Raw genomic sequence first — 11,430 nt, forward strand, 5'->3', positions numbered from 1 at the left:
TTCTCAACTAGCCTACCTGGTTAAATAAAGGTGTTCTCAACTAGTCTACCTGGTTAAATAAAGGTGTTCTCAACTAGTCTACCTGGTTAAATAAAGGTGTTCTCAACTAGTCTACCTGGTTAAATAAAGGTGTTCTCAACTAATCTACCTGGTTAAATAAAGGTGTTCTCAACTAGTCTACCTGGTTAAATAAAGGTGTTCTCAACTAGTCTACCTGGTTAAATAAAGGTGTTCTCAACTAGTCTACCTGGTTAAATAAAGGTGTTCTCAACTAGTCTACCTGGTTAAATAAAGGTGTTCTCAACTAGTCTACCTGGTTAAATAAAGGTGTTCTCAACTAGTCTACCTGGTTAAATAAAGGTGTTCTCAACTAGTCTACCTGGTTAAATAAAGGTGTTCTCAACTAGTCTACCTGGTTAAATAAAGGTGTTCTCAACTAGTCTACCTGGTTAAATAAAGGTGTTCTCAACTAGTCTACCTGGTTAAATAAAGGTGTTCTCAACTAGTCTACCTGGTTAAATAAAGGTGTTCTCAACTAGTCTACCTGGTTAAATAAAGGTGTTCTCAACTAGTCTACCTGGTTAAATAAAGGTGTTCTCAACTAGTCTACCTGGTTAAATAAAGGTGTTCTCAACTAGTCTACCTGGTTAAATAAAGGTGTTCTCAACTAGTCTACCTGGTTAAATAAAGGTGTTCTCAACTAGTCTACCTGGTTAAATAAAGGTGTTCTCAACTAGTCTACCTGGTTAAATAAAGTTGTTCTCAACTAGTCTACCTGGTTAAATAAAGGTGTTCTCAACTAGTCTACCTGGTTAAATAAAGGTGTTCTCAACTAGTCTACCTGGTTAAATAAAGGTGTTCTCAACTAGTCTACCTGGTTAAATAAAGGTGTTCTCAACTAGTCTACCTGGTTAAATAAAGGTGTTCTCAACTAGTCTACCTGGTTAAATAAAGGTGTTCTCAACTAGTCTACCTGGTTAAATAAAGGTGTTCTCAACTAGTCTACCTGGTTAAATAAAGGTGAAAAAAATAAAAAAATAAAAAAGGAGGAAAGTATATAGTGGGTGCAATTAGGCTTGGAATGTATTGAGTGTAGGGAAAGTGATCACATGGCAGGCATTGATAAGGGGAGAGAGTCATTGATTAGTGATGAAGGGGTCGAGGTCAGGTCACGTTAAGGGAGAAAGAAAAGTTTATGGCCCGTATCACTTAGTTTCCTGCCTAGCAATAAAGATACAAAGGTTTGTTCAAATGTGTAGGAGGAGACTCAGCCTAGGAGAAACAGTTAAATATCAGTACTTGTGTGAACAATGTCTTTGTCTAATGCAGCTGTATTGATCCTCTGGGAAGAATAAATTTGGTTCAGCTTCCATAGTGTCCGTTGAGTTTTATACTCTAAAAATTAGAACCTAACAGTGTTGAACCAACAGTGTTCTAGGAACTGGTTGTATTGGTGTAGAACCAACAGTGTTCTAGGAACTGGTTGTATTAGTGTAGAACCAACAGTGTTCCAGGAACTGGTTGTATTGGTGTAGAACCAACAGTGTTCTAGGAACTGGTTGTATTGGTGTAGAACCAACAGTGTTCTAGGAACTGGTTGTATTGGTGTAGAACCAACAGTGTTCTAGGAACTGGTTGTATTGGTGTAGAACCAACAGTGTTCTAGGAACTGGTTGTATTGGTGTAGAACCAACAGTGTTCTAGGAACTGGTTGTATTGGTGTAGAACCAACAGTGTTCTAGGAACTGGTTGTATTAGTGTAGAACCAACAGTGTTCCAGGAACTGGTTGTATTGGTGTAGAACCAACAGTGTTCTAGGAACTGGTTGTATTGGTGTAGAACCAACAGTGTTCTAGGAACTGGTTGTATTGGTGTAGAACCAACAGTGTTCTAGGAACTGGTTGTATTGGTGTAGAACCAACAGTGTTCTAGGAACTGGTTGTATTGGTGTAGAACCAACAGTGTTCTAGGAACTGGTTGTATTGGTGTAGAACAAACAGTGTTCCAGGAACTAGTTGTATTGTTGTAGAACAAACAGTGTTCCAGGAACTAGTTGTATTGGTGTAGAACCAACAGTGTTCCAGGAACTGGTTGTATTGGTGTAGAACCAACAGTGTTCTAGGAACTGGTTGTATTGGTGTAGAACCAACAGTGTTCTAGGAACTGGTTGTATTGGTGTAGAACCAACAGTGTTCTAGGAACTGGTTGTATTGGTGTAGAACCAACAGTGTTCCAGGAACTAGTTGTATTGTTGTAGAACAAACAGTGTTCCAGGAACTAGTTGTATTGGTGTAGAACCAACAGTGTTCCAGGAACTGGTTGTATTGGTGTAGAACCAACAGTGTTCTAGGAACTGGTTGTATTGGTGTAGAACCAACAGTGTTCCAGGAACTGGTTGTATTGGTGTAGAACAAACAGTGTTCCAGGAACTAGTTGTATTGGTGTAGAACCAACAGTGTTCTAGGAACTGGTTGTATTGGTGTAGAACAAACAGTGTTCCAGGAACTAGTTGTATTGGTGTAGAACCAACAGTGTTCTAGGAACTGGTTGTATTGGTGTAGAACCAACAGTGTTCCAGGAACTGGTTGTATTGGTGTAGAACCAACAGTGTTCCAGGAACTAGTTGTATTGGCGTTGAACCAACAGTGTTCCAGGACCTAGTTGTATCGGTGTAGAACCAACAGTGTTCCAGGACCTAGTTGTATTGGTGTAGAACCAACAGTGTTCCAGGACCTAGTTGTATCGGTGTAGAACCAACAGTGTTCCAGGACCTAGTTGTATTGGTGTAGAACCAACAGTGGTCCAGGACCTAGTTGTATTGGTGTAGAACCAACAGTGGTCCAGGACCTAGTTGTATTGGTGTAGAACCAACAGTGTTCCAGGAACTAGTTGTATTGGCGTTGAACCAACAGTGTTCCAGTACCTAGTTGTATTGGTGTAGAACCAACAGTGTTCCAGGACCTAGTTGTATTGGTGTAGAACCAACAGTGGTCCAGGACCTAGTTGTATTGGTGTAGAACCAACAGTGTTCCAGGACCTAGTTGTATTGGTGAAGAACCAACAGTGGTCCAGGACCTAGTTGTATTGGTTTAGAACCAACAGTGTTCCAGGAACTAGTTGTATTGGCGTTGAACCAACAGTGGTCCAGGACCTAGTTGTATTGGTGTAGAACCAACAGTGTTCCAGGTGTAACAGTATAGCTCCTCGCCCCAGCCTGGGCTCGCCATTTCAAATCGGCCACACAGGAACTAGTTGTATTGGCGTTGAACCAACAGTGTTGCAGGTTTGAATCCCACATCGAGCCAAAATTAGCTACCATATTCATAGAAAACTGTCCTGGGGGGCCTCCCGAGTGGCGCAGCGGTCTAAGGCACTGCATCACGGTGCTTGAGGCGTCACTACAGGCGTCACTTGAGCGTGGTTTGGCGGGTTATGTTTCAGAGGACGCATGACACGACCTTCGCCTCCCGAGCCCGTTGGGGAGTCGCAGCGATGAGACAAGATTGAAATTGGATCGCAATTGGATATCACAAAAAATTGTGGAGAAAAAGTGGGTAAAACAGAACAACTAAAAACATACTGTATATGAAAAAAACTGTCCTGATTATCATAATAGCTAAGATCTGATGTGTTTAAGATGAGGTTGAAAAGGTGATTAGGTACAGTATGTGTATATTAATTAGCTAACGGACGGCCAGTATTCATATGGGAGAAATGTCACTCAATGTAGTCTGATGATCCTCATTATAGTGTCCATCTGGACCTGACCAGCTGTGACTGGATACTGACACACACACACACACACACACACACACACACACACACACACACACACACACACACACACACACACACACACACACACACACACACACACACACACACACACACACACACACACACACACACACACGCACAAACTCATAAAAATAAACCTGCATAAACAAACGCTATACACGCATGCATGAAAGTACAAAGAACAGACCCAGAAGAAATGCACAAAGGCAAAAACACACAAACAACTTAGTGTACATCTGGGGAGTATTTCACTGGAGCCACGACAGCGTTGTAGCCAACCACCAGCGCCAGATGGTCACATGTGGCCTGACAACAGCACACACACACAAACGCACACACACACACACTTGTGACTTTTCTAACACGTCAACTACATTGCCCTTTAGGCTCAGCTGGAGTAGATCAGTTGTAATGATTGTGAAAGTGTAGCTTGTCCCCTGACACAGACACAGGCAGCCTCAGTAACGATTACTTACACACACATACACACACATACCACTCCTATGTTTCCAGGTACAGCAAACCCCTGAAGACAGACAGAAACACAGACTGGGAGTGTTTACCCACCTATCCAGGACAAGCAATTACCCACAAACCCCTGGGTCATAGTATGACCCTGTTTTGAATTCCAATCTGTCTCGATTTAGACTACCTACATCTCAAAAAAGACACTCTAGTGTTCCCCATACAGTGCACTAGTCTTGACCAGAACTCTAGGTGGGGTCATTTAGGAGAAGAGTCTGAGTCCTCCAGAGAAGAACTAACTAGCTGCAAGGCGATGAAAGAACATAATATATGTCTATTCCTGATCATTTAGGGCCAACTTGAGACCCGTCCAAACGCCTGCATAACTTTTGTCAGACATAAAGCATTGATGTCAACGGGTTAGCCTATTCAGGATATATCTACTCATAAAAATGAAAAAGTATGAACACATCCCAAGTTAGCTCACATCAACACCTTCCTCCCAGACACCCTGGACTCACTCCAATTCGTTTACCGCCCCAACAGATCCACAGATCTCTTTCTTTCTTCTCTCAGAGTATGTTCTAACAGCTGGCCATAACAGATAAAGGCTGTGTTCGCTGTTCAGGAGGGACTGGCTCTCTGTCTGTGGAAGAAACACAGGACAACAGGAGGGGAAAAAGACACCTAAGACACACTTAGACAGACTGTTGGACAGACACACCACACACACATGACCGGTGATTGTCAAACTTAACCATTGAGTAACATTTGATATAATATTATGATATATCATTTGTGTGTAATAACATCAATACAGATGCTGTATAATGATGTTGTACTGTTTGTATAGGATGTGTTTGACAAGGTGCATTAGTGTGCTGTGTGCTGCTGTGTGTAAACTGCAGCTCCTCTTGGAAGGACTTCGGTCACATGCCCACCTCACTGAGTGACAGCCCAATCACAGGACTTATCCCTCTCAGACACTGAGGAGTGGACTTGGTGCTGTGCTATAAAAACAACCTCAAATCCATTCTGTAGGGTCAGGCACCTAAAGGCTAAGACCACACACACACACACACACACACACACACACACACACACACACACACACACACACACACACACACACACACACACACACACACACACACTAGGACCTCATTCAACCCAGTCTGTGATTAATAGGCTAAGCATTCATGTGTTTCAGACCTGTTGCAACGTGAGACATGGAATGAAGGCAGACAGAGTAACTAAATATAATGTATGTCCTGAGGCTACAGTAGTCCCTCCAAATATTCACTGACCCAGGTTAAGCCAAGATTGGAGCAAATTAAAAGGGAGACAGTATTCAAAGGATGACTCATTTAATAAACAGTGACAAGTCGTTACTATATCTCCTCTGGGCTGCGTTCAAATAGTGTAGTTATCATGAGTGTTCATAATGAGAAGCCAAAGCAGAAGGAACATTGCCTTACAGTTACAGTTCCCGTTTAAAAAGATTGAACGGTACTTTGACTCGTAAGTATTTTTTAAACCTCCCGCTTTGGGCTGGATGTGTCAATGTGCAGTTCATACATGCATAATCTATGAGCAGAATTACTGTGCAGCGCCATTTTCACTACATTTTCCCCCACATGCGCCAGCCCTAGCAATTTGAGATTAAGCCAATGAGCTTCAGCCCTCGTCATTGGAGTGACTGCTGGCAAAAGCCTGCCCACCTTTGTCCAATAAGGTGCAGGACGGGCCCAACGGCTCAATGGGCACAGCAGAGAGAGAGAGAGATAGAGAGCAATGACTTGATGCACATTTCTGCACATATGTCACATAGTACACAATTTCCGGGGACCACTATCGCCTCTCAAGAGGTACTTTTGACTGGCTGAAATTATACAACGTTCGACAGTGCATCTTTAGTAGTTCTATCAAGTATCTGAGCAGGGATATGCTCTGTAAATATCACGTTCTGTCTTAAATTGCACTTTGAAATGCAAGGATACTGGGAACAATTGTTTTGAGAATTTTGCAGCCTTTTGCATAGTCTAACAAACATAGACATGTCTGCGGGTCCCACCAGAGATCATTGCAGCACAGTTGGCATTTTTCATACTGCTGTTGGATTGTTGTTCAGACAGTCAACTTTGGGACTGTGCTGCTGTGTGTAAACTGCAGCTCCTCTTGGAAGGACTTCGGTCACATGCCCACCTCACTGAGTGACAGCCCAATCACAGGACTTATCCCTCTCAGACACTGAGGAGTGGACTTGGTGCTGTGCTATAAAAACAACCTCAAATCCATTCTGTAGGGTCAGGCACCTAAAGGCTAAGACCACACACACACACACACACACACACACACACACACACACACACACACACACACACACACACACACACACACACACACACACACACACACACACTAGGACCTCATTCAACCCAGTCTGTGATTAATAGGCTAAGCATTCATGTGTTTCAGACCTGTTGCAACGTGAGACATGGAATGAAGGCAGACAGAGTAACTAAATATAATGTATGTCCTGAGGCTACAGTAGTCCCTCCAAATATTCACTGACCCAGGTTAAGCCAAGATTGGAGCAAATTAAAAGGGAGACAGTATTCAAAGGATGACTCATTTAATAAACAGTGACAAGTCGTTACTATATCTCCTCTGGGCTGCGTTCAAATAGTGTAGTTATCATGAGTGTTCATAATGAGAAGCCAAAGCAGAAGGAACATTGCCTTACAGTTACAGTTCCCGTTTAAAAAGATTGAACGGTACTTTGACTCGTAAGTATTTTTTAAACCTCCCGCTTTGGGCTGGATGTGTCAATGTGCAGTTCATACATGCATAATCTATGAGCAGAATTACTGTGCAGCGCCATTTTCACTACATTTTCCCCCACATGCGCCAGCCCTAGCAATTTGAGATTAAGCCAATGAGCTTCAGCCCTCGTCATTGGAGTGACTGCTGGCAAAAGCCTGCCCACCTTTGTCCAATAAGGTGCAGGACGGGCCCAACGGCTCAATGGGCACAGCAGAGAGAGAGAGAGATAGAGAGCAATGACTTGATGCACATTTCTGCACATATGTCACATAGTACACAATTTCCGGGGACCACTATCGCCTCTCAAGAGGTACTTTTGACTGGCTGAAATTATACAACGTTCGACAGTGCATCTTTAGTAGTTCTATCAAGTAGCTGAGCAGGGAAATGCTCTGTAAATATCACGTTCTGTCTTAAATTGCACTTTGAAATGCAAGGATACTGGGAACAATTGTTTTGAGAATTTTGCAGCCTTTTGCATAGTCTAACAAACATAGACATGTCTGCGGGTCCCACCAGAGATCATTGCAGCACAGTTGGCATTTTTCATACTGCTGTTGGATTGTTGTTCAGACAGTCAACTTTGGGATAAAAAAAAACATTTTTGATGTCCAGCAAATGATTTGGAATTGGTCATCTTTCTGCTTTGTATGCTTTAGCCTATTGCATTAAAGGGACATCTTTGTGGCATTATTCACACACTCTCAGCATTCGCTGCTTCAAGTTAAGTAGCCTACCCTTTCTCTCCTAGTTAGGTGTGCGAGATCAAGTGCACCTAGTACCTATATATGTGGTCTTAATGAAATAGAGTAGGCTGCCTATGCACTGGCTGAGAATCACGTGGCAGTGATCTTTCCAAGGCAATGAAATAAAATGTGATTAGACATTAGTTTGCTACAGTGTCTGTAAATAAATATTGATCATGGAAAGAAGTGGAGGCCATGGGAAGTTGGGGGGCTGAGGGTCCTGGAAAACCCCCCCCTGAAAAATCTGAATAAAAAATTATAGTATATAAAACACATTTCTTCACAAAAGCAGTGCACTGGGCCTTTACTAGTCCTGTATTAGCGGACCGATATAGCCGTCTATGACCCATTTATTTGTCTCTGCCTGCTAATCGTCCTCCTAAAGGGTAGGCTGTATCCTATATGCTAATCATCCTCCTAAAAGGTAGGCTATATCCTATATGCTAATCATCCTCCTAAAAGGTAGGCTATATCCTATATGCTAATCATCCTCCTAAAAGGTAGGCTATATCCTATATGCTAATCATCCTCCTAAAAGGTAGGCTGTATACCATACGCAAAACGTAGCGAGTGCAAGTATCGATCTCATCATTCTTGCTGCTTCAAGTTCATTAGCCATTTAAGCCAGCGAGATCAGGCGTGTGTGGTATCAATTAAATAGAGTAGGTTATAGCCTATGCATGGGCACTGGGAAGTTATCTTTCCAATAAAATGTGCTTCCTAAATAAGATTAGGTTATAGTTTACATCACTGTCAAGAAATAAATATTTGATCACTCATATTTGTCTCTGTAGTCTGAATAATTATAAAGTAACTCAAGAGAAAGTGCAAGTCTCTCGAACTGTGCTCTCTTCAAACTACAGCCCAGTAATACACATAGCCTAATATAATGGGCCACGTGATATTTTCTGGTCATTTATCATATTTCTAGGCCTCCCGAGAGGCGCAGCGGTCTAAGGCACTGCATTTCAGTGCTTGATCCATCACTACAGATCTGGGTTTGATCCCGGGCCGTGTCACAGCCAGCCGCGACAAGGAGACCATGTGTTGGCACACAATTGGCCCAGCGTTATCTGGGTTATGGGAGTGTTTTCACGCTAACACGGTCACCAGCTGTATGGTGTTTCCTCAGACACATTGGTGCGACTGGCTTTCAGGTTAAGCAAGCAGTGTGTCAAGACGTAGTGCGGTTTGGCAGGGTCGTGTTTAAGAGGACGCATGGCTCTCAACGTTCGCCTCTCCCGAGTCTGTTCGGGAGTTGCAGCGATGGGACAAGATTGTAACAACCAATTGGTGAGAAAAAGGGGTAAAGCTACAAAAAAATGGAATAAAAGTAGACAATGCGTGTGTGCGTGTAAAAATGGTTGCTGTAACTGAAGTCTACCGCATGGGCCTATCATCGCTACACTTCTAGGCCTGCAGAATAAACTAGATTTTTTGCTAGAACTCATGGTCTGTCTCTAATTTTCAACTCATGTGTAAAAAGTACTCTTTTATGTTGGCTGACATCACATTCACACATGTTTTCCATTGCGTTGTTCAACCTCAAGGGAAGGGTTTGAGGCTCGACTAAACCATTGCTATTTGAAAAGGCCAAAGCACTACAGCCAACCTATGCAGGAGGGGAATATTACACACGGGTCTCATAGACTATACTTAACATAGTAAACATAAATTAGGGCCACTGAAATTAGTATGACATGTTACGTTTGGTATGGTTACATAAGATAGGTTACTAAAGGATATAACCCGAACATCTAGCAACCCAAAGGTTGTGTGTTTCGAATCACATCATGGACAACTTTATAATTTTAGCTAATTAGCAACTACTTACTACTTTTGAGCTACTTTGCAACTATTTAGCATGTTAGCTAAGCCTTCCCCTAAACTTAACCCTTTTAGCCAAACTTTCCCCTAACCTAAAGCATTTTAGCTAACCCTTCCCCTAACTCTTTAACCTAACTCCTAACCTTAAACATGACCTGAAGAACTAACCCTAAGGCTGAAGTTAGCCAGCTAGCTAATGTTAGCATTAGCCACCTAGCTAATGTTAGCCACAACAAATTATAATACGTAACATGTCATTTAGCAAATTCATAACATATTGTATGAATTGCAATTCGGAACATATTGTACAAATTGCATTCATAGCATATCATACGAAATGCATGATGGACATCCACAAATTAACACATATCATACAAAATGTAACATATCATTTATGTACAGAATAATAAGCTTAGTATAATACGAAATGCTCTGAGACCACGTTGGAATATGGGGTCATGAGAGAAATATATAGGCTCTTATGTTGACATCAGGCAAGTTTCCAATGTGAGTTCATTCTAGAAGCAACAGATAATCAGGTGCCTCAAGGCAGTAGAAAAAGCATAGTGGACATTATAGAAATCCATTCCATCCCTGTAAAGATTTGCTCAGCGTTTTGGTTGAGATGCATAGAATTGGTTATCCATATGCGATTGGTGAACATAATAATGTAACATCTTAATTTGATCAACCTGTTGCATGAGAACTTTCCACGTTGACATTTCAGACGTGATTGTCCCTTAAAAAATGTATAAACCCCTACAAAAATGTCCATGAATCACAATCCACGTGCTAAAACCACACGTCTCTGAATGCAGAGATATGTATTATCCCTTGGGCATAAAGCAAGGGCAACCACCATGTGAAACTAGACTTAACGAGAAAGCCAGCTGTGACCTATGCGCAGTTACACACATTCACTTTTCAACCAAATCTATCGGTGGATTAAGCTGCCACTACACAATTAGCTACATTCAGTTTTGCTTTCCCCTCATATTGTAAGGCTACTGTGTATTGAATATTGCGTGCGCCAACAGTCCCACTTGGTAGCCGACTAAATTCAACTCCACGATTTATGATGGAGTTGAGGGGGCGACTAGTGTGGGCGGACTGGAGCACCCGATGTCACATAAAATTATGTTTTTTTAAAGAATATTCTTTGAGTGCTGAAATCAATAGATTTACATAAAAAGCTTCAGTTCGCCCACACTAGTCGCCGCTCAACTCCATGGTAAATCGTGGAGTTGAGTTTAATCGGCTACCCACTTGGTTAACCACTTCAGTCATAACATGTGAAGTTGCTTGTAGCCTAATTGCTGTCAGAAAGTTGTTCGTTACACAATCACCTACAAAGCTAGAGTGTAAAGGCAAACCGATTAAATTCTTTAGTTTCTAAACACCTCTACGTTTAGAAGCCTATGATTAATGATAAATAGATGCTGCTATTCTATTAGCTACAGCAAGACCCCAGGCCATATGCTTGAACAGTAGAAAACAGATATGAAATGCAGACCAGATAACAATACATGCATTGTAGGCCTATCGTTAAAGAGCAATGAGTAGCCTTGGTGAGACATGTGCTATTGACAAAAATGACTTGCTTCAGCGCAACTGCAATCGATAAAAAACGGTTATCCATACTTACAGCTATAGTTAGATCTCTGCAGTTACGACAACATTAATCCAAAATCTACAGTAGCCTATATGCTGCCGAGGCAGGTAAAAACCATTTGCTGCTGTCCGGTTGTAATCCACACTGTTCTCTCCC

The 11,430-nt window shown here is 42.0% G+C and overlaps 1 protein-coding gene across 7 annotated transcripts in view; it reads right to left on the reverse strand.

The window, feature by feature from the left end:
* The window catches only part of LOC109908536 (collagen alpha-1(XVI) chain), a 140,252-nt gene that overhangs the window by 128,597 nt on the left and 225 nt on the right, over positions 1-11,430 (reverse strand). For 6 of the 7 annotated variants that reach the window (XR_004203554.1, XM_031793140.1, XM_031793145.1 and 3 more), the window contains exon 1: positions 11,308-11,430. This exon is cut by the window's right edge. The gene's annotated coding sequence lies outside the window, so the exon portion shown is untranslated. Of the gene's footprint in view, positions 1-4,784; positions 4,910-11,307 lie in introns of all 7 variants that reach the window. The other variant, XM_031793142.1, reaches the window with a different exon arrangement.

The sequence above is a fragment of the Oncorhynchus kisutch genome, linkage group LG17, assembly GCF_002021735.2.
Source record: "Oncorhynchus kisutch isolate 150728-3 linkage group LG17, Okis_V2, whole genome shotgun sequence".
Lineage (NCBI taxonomy): Eukaryota > Metazoa > Chordata > Actinopteri > Salmoniformes > Salmonidae > Oncorhynchus > Oncorhynchus kisutch.